The sequence below is a fragment of the Durio zibethinus genome, chromosome 22 (genome assembly GCF_047325235.1).
Source record: "Durio zibethinus cultivar Kanyao isolate XHJ-2024 chromosome 22, ASM4732523v1, whole genome shotgun sequence".
In the NCBI taxonomy this organism is placed as follows: domain Eukaryota; kingdom Viridiplantae; phylum Streptophyta; class Magnoliopsida; order Malvales; family Malvaceae; genus Durio; species Durio zibethinus.
The window spans coordinates 8,755,719-8,763,835 of NC_143183.1; the positions used below are offsets into that span (position 1 = coordinate 8,755,719).

Consider the following 8,117-nt stretch of genomic DNA (forward strand, 5'->3'; position numbering starts at 1 on the left):
TGGGTTCAGGCACATCTTCATATTTTTGACATGCCAATACCATTTTTATAATTATAAATTCATATAATGGTCGCCAAGTCCTAGTTAGTGCCTGCATCTAGACCTAGCTCAATTCTAACAAACTTGAACACCTCTTTGACATGGAAAGAACCCTTAGGCTTAGACCAACTTGTGGGCCATGACACATGCACATGCCTTGACCACCTTTTGGACATGTCGGCCCTTGGTCTTGGCACATGCTTCGACCACCATTAGCATATGTTGACCTTTAGTGCGGGTAGTTCCCTTAAACACCATTGGCACATGTTGGGCTTGTGAGTATCCTAGGCTTGAGCTTGATTAGGAAATTGGTTGGTTCGGGCACATCTCCATAATTTTGCCATGCTAATGCCATTTTTATGGCTTATAAATTCATATAACGCTCACCAGTGCCTGCACCTAGGCATAACTTAATTCTACTGAACTTGAACTATTCCTTGACTCATAGAAAACCCCTAGGCATGGACCAGCTTGTGGACTATGACACATGGACATGCCTCAACCACCATCAGGACGTGTTGGCCCTTTGTGCAAGTAGTTTCCTTAATCACCATTGGCACATGCTAGGCCATGCACCAAGCATAGGTATCCTGGGCCTAAGCCACACACCATGTGCACCATAACTGAGTAGTAGGTGGGTTCGACACATCTTTATATTTTTGCTATGCCAATGCTATTTTTATGGCTTATAGATTCATATAACATTCACTAGCACTTTTATTGGGCCTGGTTCAATTATACCAAACATGAACATCGTGCTTGAGTGTCTGGAGTCTTGATCACTATTAGTTCACCATGACTTGGGCCTTATATACACCTTAAAGCCTAGTCCCCTAGGTTTTAGACCATGTATTGCTAGAACTAGAATTGTTCCTTGACTCAAAGAGAACCCCTTAGCTTTGACCAGTTTCTGGACTATGACACATGCACATGCCTCCACCATCATTAGGACATGTTGGCCCTTGGTCTTAGCACATACTTCAACCATTATCGACATATGCTTGCCCTTTATGTGGGCAGTTCCCTTGAACACCATTAGCACATGTTGGGGCATGCACCAAGCATGGGTATTCTAGGCACGGGCTATGCACCATGCTCTCCACAATGGAGTAGTAGGTGGGTTCAAGCATATCTTCATATTTCTGCCATGCCAATGCCATTTTTTTGGCTTGTAAATTCATATAATGATCACTAGTGCTTGCACCTGGGCTTGGCTCCATTTTGTTGAAGCTGAACTACTCCTTAACTTGAAGAGAGCCCCTAGGCTAGGACCGGCTTTTGGACTGCGACACATGCATATGACTTGACCACCATCGAGATATGTTGGCCCTTGGTCTTAGCATATGCTTTGACCACCATCGACACATCTTGGCCCATCCTAGCCTTTGATGTCAGCAGTTCCCTCGAACACCATTAGCATATGTTGGGTTATGCACCATGCATAGGTATCCTGGGCTCAAGCTGTGCACGATGTGCACCATGATTGGGTAATGGGTGGGTTAAGTCACATCTTCATATTTTTACTATGCCAATGACATTTTTTGGCTTGTAATTTCATATAACGGTCTCTTAAGCTTTCATGTGAAGTTTTATGGCAAAATGACTCATTTTCTATTTTTCATGATTTTTAGAATTTTTCATGGTTTGAGATTTTTTGAAATGTTTTTAGAAGTTTTGGCTCCAAATTTGGCATATGTGATCCTTGTATTTTTGTTGGCATCCACAAGAAAATTTAGCTAAAAATTTGAAGTGTAAAAGATTTTGTGGCCATTTGAAAAAAATATCCCCATTTTAGACACTTGAATGGCTACTGGCTGCGAACTTATAAAAGTTCTTATGCCTTTTAAGGGGGTGTAAGTTGTCGAGGTTCCTTGGGGATAGGGGGCCAATATAAGGGCTAAGGACTGGCATTCATCACACATCATGGGTGCACACGCTTTGACCCCTCTCCCAATTACTAGAACTATCAATGCCATTAGTCAAGTTTTTCGGCAATGCTCTGACAATGGTGCCTTGGCAAAAAAATGCAACACTAGCACATGCCCAAGCCTAGCATGTACACCATGGCTCAGAATCAAGCTTTGACTAAGGCCTTGACCATCATCAACACATGCTAGAGAATGGCACAGGCACATGTCTTGACCATAATCAGCATAAGCTGGGCTTTAGTATGGGCACCTACCTCGACCAACATCGGCACAAGCTATTATTTGGTATGGACACTTGCCTTGACTACCATTGGCACATGTTGGCCCTTGGTATGGGCACATCCCTTTATTAGCATTGGCATAATCTAGACCTAGTGCGAGCAGATGCCTCAATTACCATTGGTAGAATATGGCCCTTAGTGTGAGTAGTTACTTAAACATCATCGGCATATGCTGGCCCTTGCTATAGAAACTTACCTTGAACACCATTGGCACATGCCGGGTGTCATGGGCTAAGCTTTTCCTCAATAAAGCAATAGACTATACGACACTTGGATGAATGCTTCCATACAAGTTAGCTATGGATAGTTTGATATCTGAATAGGCAACCAAAAAGCCACAAGTTAATATCAAGAATACACAATGATATATTGAGGCATAATGGGAGCACACTAAGATGACCTTGGCATTCTTGTAGAAAAATATTTTATTAATATCGAGATAGTACATCGAGTACAAAAAGAGCATCGAGTCTTCCCACCATCATCGAGGCTAGAAGAGCAACCCTAGATGGGTGGTTTAACACATAACTTGCCACTGAGGGAGTCCAATAATATGCCAATTACTTACCTCCTCTAAAGAGCTTAAGAGATTTTATAGCTATGCTACTTAAAACCATTATAATGTTTGAAATGGGGATACTTTATCCTAGTACATGAGACCTGTCTTCCCCTTTGGCACCTTTACTTGGTCATGGCCTTATATATGGGTGGCTCATGACATCTTATGCCCAGTTATGGCCTTATACAAGGTTAGCTCATGACATTTTTCCCCACCTATTTTATCGATGCCCTCGTTAACTTGTTGGCCTAGAATTCTTCAATCTTTTGGCTGAATGCTTGGAGGTCATGGTCTCTCTCCCAATTGGTTTATTCTAGTCTTAATCCCTCCCACGTCACTAAATATTTTTGAACTATTTTTCAAGATACTTGGGATACCCTATGAGCTAAAATCTTTTTAACTCGATTTTCTGATGGTGGCTTCATGGTAATGGTAGTGCTGGGTGATTCATTACAACTTACATCTATGGGGTTTGCATGATAAGGCTTTAAGTTACTCACATGGAACATTGGATGCACCTTCATTCATTTTGGCAGATTGATTTTGTAAGAGGCATTCCCCACTTTGGAAAGGATCTTTCTTTGAGCCTCATACTTACACACCAACCTACAATCTCATTTCCTTAGGAACCTAGTTTGTTTAGGTACTAGTCTAACAAGAACAACATCACCAACTTTGAATCATAGTGCCTTTTGATCCTTATTTGCCTACTTCTTCATGCACTTTGATGCTTTCTTTAAGTATACTTGTGCAATTTTTGTGTTTTGCCTCCATTCTTTGCTAAGGTTGAAAGTTCATGGATTTTTCCCTCGGTATAGCCAAATCTCAAGTCCAATTTGGAAAAGTACTTAGCTTGGCTTAGTTGATCAAACAATCTGTAATAAGAAGAATATGATATTTGTTTCTCATAATGACTTTGTTCAAGGCCCTATAATCCACACATAATTGCAAACTCCCATCATGCTTTCTTTGAAATAGCATGGGTGCCCCAATGTGCTTTCGATGGCCTAATGAATCTAGCTTGTAAGAGCTCATCTAATTGTTTTCTCAATTCAGCCAACTTTGATGGAGCCATGTGATATGGGCCTTTAGCTGATGGTTTAACTCTTGAAAAAAGCTCAATCTCATGGTCCACCAATCTTCTAAAGAGGTAAGACCTTAGGTAATTGCTCTGGCATCACATTTTCAAAGTTTTCCAATCTTTTTGCACCCTATCAAGTATCAATTCTAGCTCAATCCCATCTTGTAAGTCGGCATGGCCACATAGGAGGGCTTTCCTTTCTTTACCCCTTTCTTGAATTATAATATTGCAATCATTTTCTTTCTGTTTTTAGGGAGGATCATGGCTGGTATAACACATGGGCATTCCCCCAAGAACAATAGACAGCTAATAGTAGGATTAGGATCACCTAAGCCAACATCATGAAGTCTAATCCTAGGACCACTATTAGCACATGTTGACCTTTTATGTAGGTAGTTCCTTCAAACCCAATTGGCCAAATCCTCTAGAAAGAGGCATCAGAGAGGTTAAGAAACCTACTGTGCCTGGACCTCACCCCATTTTACCTGGACCCTATCTCACTACGAGGCACTATTTGTGAGTTGGGTTGTTTGGGAATAAGGCCCTAATTGAGTAGTAAATTTTTTTCAATGCTAAATATGGGTAAGAGATCAATAGCTAACAAGTACCATGAGGGAAAGATGAAAATGACTTTCACTAGAAAGCCAAAGAGTGCTTGAAATTGTGATGAGCGAAGTAGATGGGGGTCGATGATATACCTTGTTAGATGTGGAACAGTGAAAGCTAGTTCATCAATTAGCTTAGGGTGTAGATCGATATGGGTAAAAGCAACAACCCAAGCTCGAGCTTTTGAATGCCTACAGCAATGCCATCGCGACAATGCCATCACCATGATCATGGAAGGTAGCACATGCTATCTTGGCATGCTTTGGCACCTATATGCTCTTAACATTAACCTACAAGCTCACCATTTGGCCTATCTTGAAACACAGACCAAGGAGTCTGACATGCGTATAAGTCAATGGGCTAGAAAACCCATAAGGCGTAGGGAAGTTAATTGGTAAGATCTGTCATAGGTGCACCACAAACCAACCTTGATCATCTAAGAAGGGTTTGAATTTAAGCATGCTTGTATAAACTCGAAAGATGGTGAAAGGACAAAGCTAAAGGAAACTTTGGTAGAGGCCTATAGCGATATTGACATGCATATCATTTGTCTAACTTGGGTATATCAATGAAGGACTAATTGAACTATCTCGTAGCTGGTTCCTTTTGAAGTTTCCCTTAAGATAGTTGGAACCCTTAGCGAGTTCTATTAAGTATAGCCAATGATTAGAGGTATTGAGAGCACAACACCCTTGACCTATTCCCAAACTTTAATGAGGTAAGACGGTGCTACTACTTTGTTGAGCCATACCACATAATTGAAAGGTTTAAGTGGGCCATTTTTTGTAAGCAAAACTAGTGCTACGAGATGAACTAAAGGTCGAGTTATGATGCCCAACTGTGTGCTAACCTAGAACCCACAAATGGTGCTAGTTGATTAAGATAATAGGATGGTGGTCATGGAAGTCAAAATCCATTAAGAAGTGTATAATAACTCACCTACTGATTCAACTAGCCCCAAAAATGGATGGCACTTAAACATACGACCTATACCCGACCATCAGGACAAGGGTCAGGTCTCAATGAGTAGGAGGGCATGGCTATCACCATAAAACTCAAGGTGCAAGCCTAGGTAGAATGGCCATCAGTGTAGATCTTGGTGATAGTAGCAAATATTCAAATGAGAAATTTGAAGGCCGAAGAGGAGAAAGGTTCCATGTGAACAGCACTTGCACATGGGTTAGTTGACCCTAAGAGATGGAGAAGCCTATTCGATAGCGAGTCTAGCATGATCTTTGAAAGGGAATTAAGTTAAAATTCTTAAACTGGGACATGATGGCTGATGGCAACACTAGGGAGCTTGAAGACATCAACGGATGCCTCGATGGGAGTTATCTTTTTTGTTTAATGGCTTGCCACCCTAGAAATGACTTAACTAAAGGTAAGGTATAGCAGCCAGAAGAGTATCGCACAATACATGGTGTCTAGTATACCCCTGGTGGCCCTTGAAAATCTATAGGATCAAGTATCACTTTCACCCAGTCATACTCATAACCTTTTCAAGTCTTCAAGGTGAATAGCCTTTGGTCGATGGAATAATGTAGGGAAGGGAAGTTGACAAAATGGATCCAAAGCCTCAAAATTGGTATGGACAAGGGGAATCTAACTATTTAATTAAAATAAAACATTACAATGGTCCCTACAGGTGCTCACATAATGTGATTTATACCTAGAGCTTTGAATGTCAAAGTGAAGAAATTCAACCAAGTACGTATAAATGGCGAGAGTAACTATTACTCTTAAGGTAGCCAAATACCTCATCATCCAATTAGTGACATGCATGAATGTATTAATAAGATTTCCACTATCCCATCTACTTATCCAATGAAACCATGGCCAAGGGATAGGCTTGGCAAAATCAACAAGGAAAGAAGGCTCTGTTGACCTTGACTCTAGTCTGACTTTGTGAAATGACTTAAGAGGTATAAAATAAGTCGAAGCCCTTAGGTAAAATTGAAATACCACTACTTTTAATGTTTTTTTACTTATTTCATGAATCAGAGGTAGGGCATGACCCTTTCTTTTGGAGCCAAGGTCGATCTCAATCGATCGATCTAGGTAAAAGACATTGTCAGGTAAGAAGTTTGGCTAGGGTGGGACATTTGTTAGAAGATAATGTAAGTGTCCTAAGATGAGCTCAACGAGGATAAAATCTTGTATGGAACAAAAGGGTAAAAACTTGTTTGATTTTGATTTCTAGTATAAATATGAACTATGAAAGTGTGGTCTATTGATCTTTTATACCTTTAGAATTTGAAGCTAGAAGTGTCAAAAAAGTTATCATAGGGATAACCAGCTTTTGGAAGCCAAGCATTTATAGTGATGTTACTTTTTGATACTTCGATGTTGGCTCTTCCTATTATTGTGAAGTAAAATTCACCAAGTGTTGGATTGTTCACCAACTAATAAGGAATATGAGCTAGGTTTAAACCATTGTGAGATAGGTTAGTTTAACCCTACTGATGGCAGCATCGTAATAGTAATTCAACCTAGTATGAGAGGAATCGTTGACTCGCACAATTGGTCATTGTACTTGGTCAAAAAGCCAATGACGTGAAGCTACCATGCATTAGATTATGACTTAATGCCTTTAAGTTAGAATTTAGGCTATAAGCAGTGCACGTGCTTGTCACCTAATTGTGACCAATAGTAAGGGCCCATGGCCCCAAGGGTATGTGTCATAAGCACAACCCTCGCAATGGATAAGCCATGTCGGCCTTCTTAGAGTTTAATTCCCATCAAACAATCGATAGAATTCTTTGCAAACAATTTAAATATACGATGGGGTATTGTAAGTGGTAGAGTGCCCATGCTACGATGATCCACTAAGATTTAGCCCTTTTTCGCTTCAAGTCATACCTTCTGCCTCCTACACACACACCCACCAAAGCCCTTTCACTTCATTCTTTTACACTGCACCTCTTTGGGATTAGGGATAAATGGTGTTCTCTATTGCAATTAATTCAGTTGGGGGATGACATCCTTCCTTTGAGTGTCCAAGTAAACGACAACCAAATGCCCTTCATATTTGTTACAGGGATGGGTTTTCCTTAGCACCTACTTCAAACTCAATTGACATATGTTACCTCTTGGTGCAGGTTGTTACCTCAAATGCCATCGATGGCATCTGGCCTTTGGTTGGTGTAGCCAATCGCATCAAATACCATCAACATATGTTGGCCCATTATTAAAAGATGTTGACTAAGACACCATATCCAGATGTTGGCCTTTTGGTGAGAGATATTACCTTGGACACTATTGCCAGATGTTGCCTCAGACACCATCATTAGATGCTTGCACTTGGTGTGGGCACTTGCTTTGACCACCATTAGTACCAAATGACACTTAGTTTATGTGTCATGGGCTCTTATCTTAAGCCAAATTTTATACTGCTTTAGATAAGGAATTGACATTGCATGCCTAAGTTAGCCCACAAAGCTTAAGTGCTTAGCATTATTCCAGCTCGTCAAAGATTATGCTACAGTACTAAGCCTTTTATAAGCCCACAAATCTGATCCTCCTAGGATTGTGTTCAGATGTGATTGAACTTGGGCTTGACTTTATGCCCATAGATCCCTCACCAACGCTTGCACCTAGGCCTTGCTCAATTTTGCTAAGCTTAA

The 8,117-nt window shown here is 40.6% G+C and overlaps 1 pseudogene; it reads left to right on the forward strand.

The window, feature by feature from the left end:
• The first annotated feature begins 4,202 nt into the window (after positions 1 to 4,202).
• LOC149512557 (25S ribosomal RNA) lies at positions 4,203 to 7,351 on the forward strand (annotated as a pseudogene).
• Positions 7,352 to 8,117: the final 766 nt, after the last annotated feature.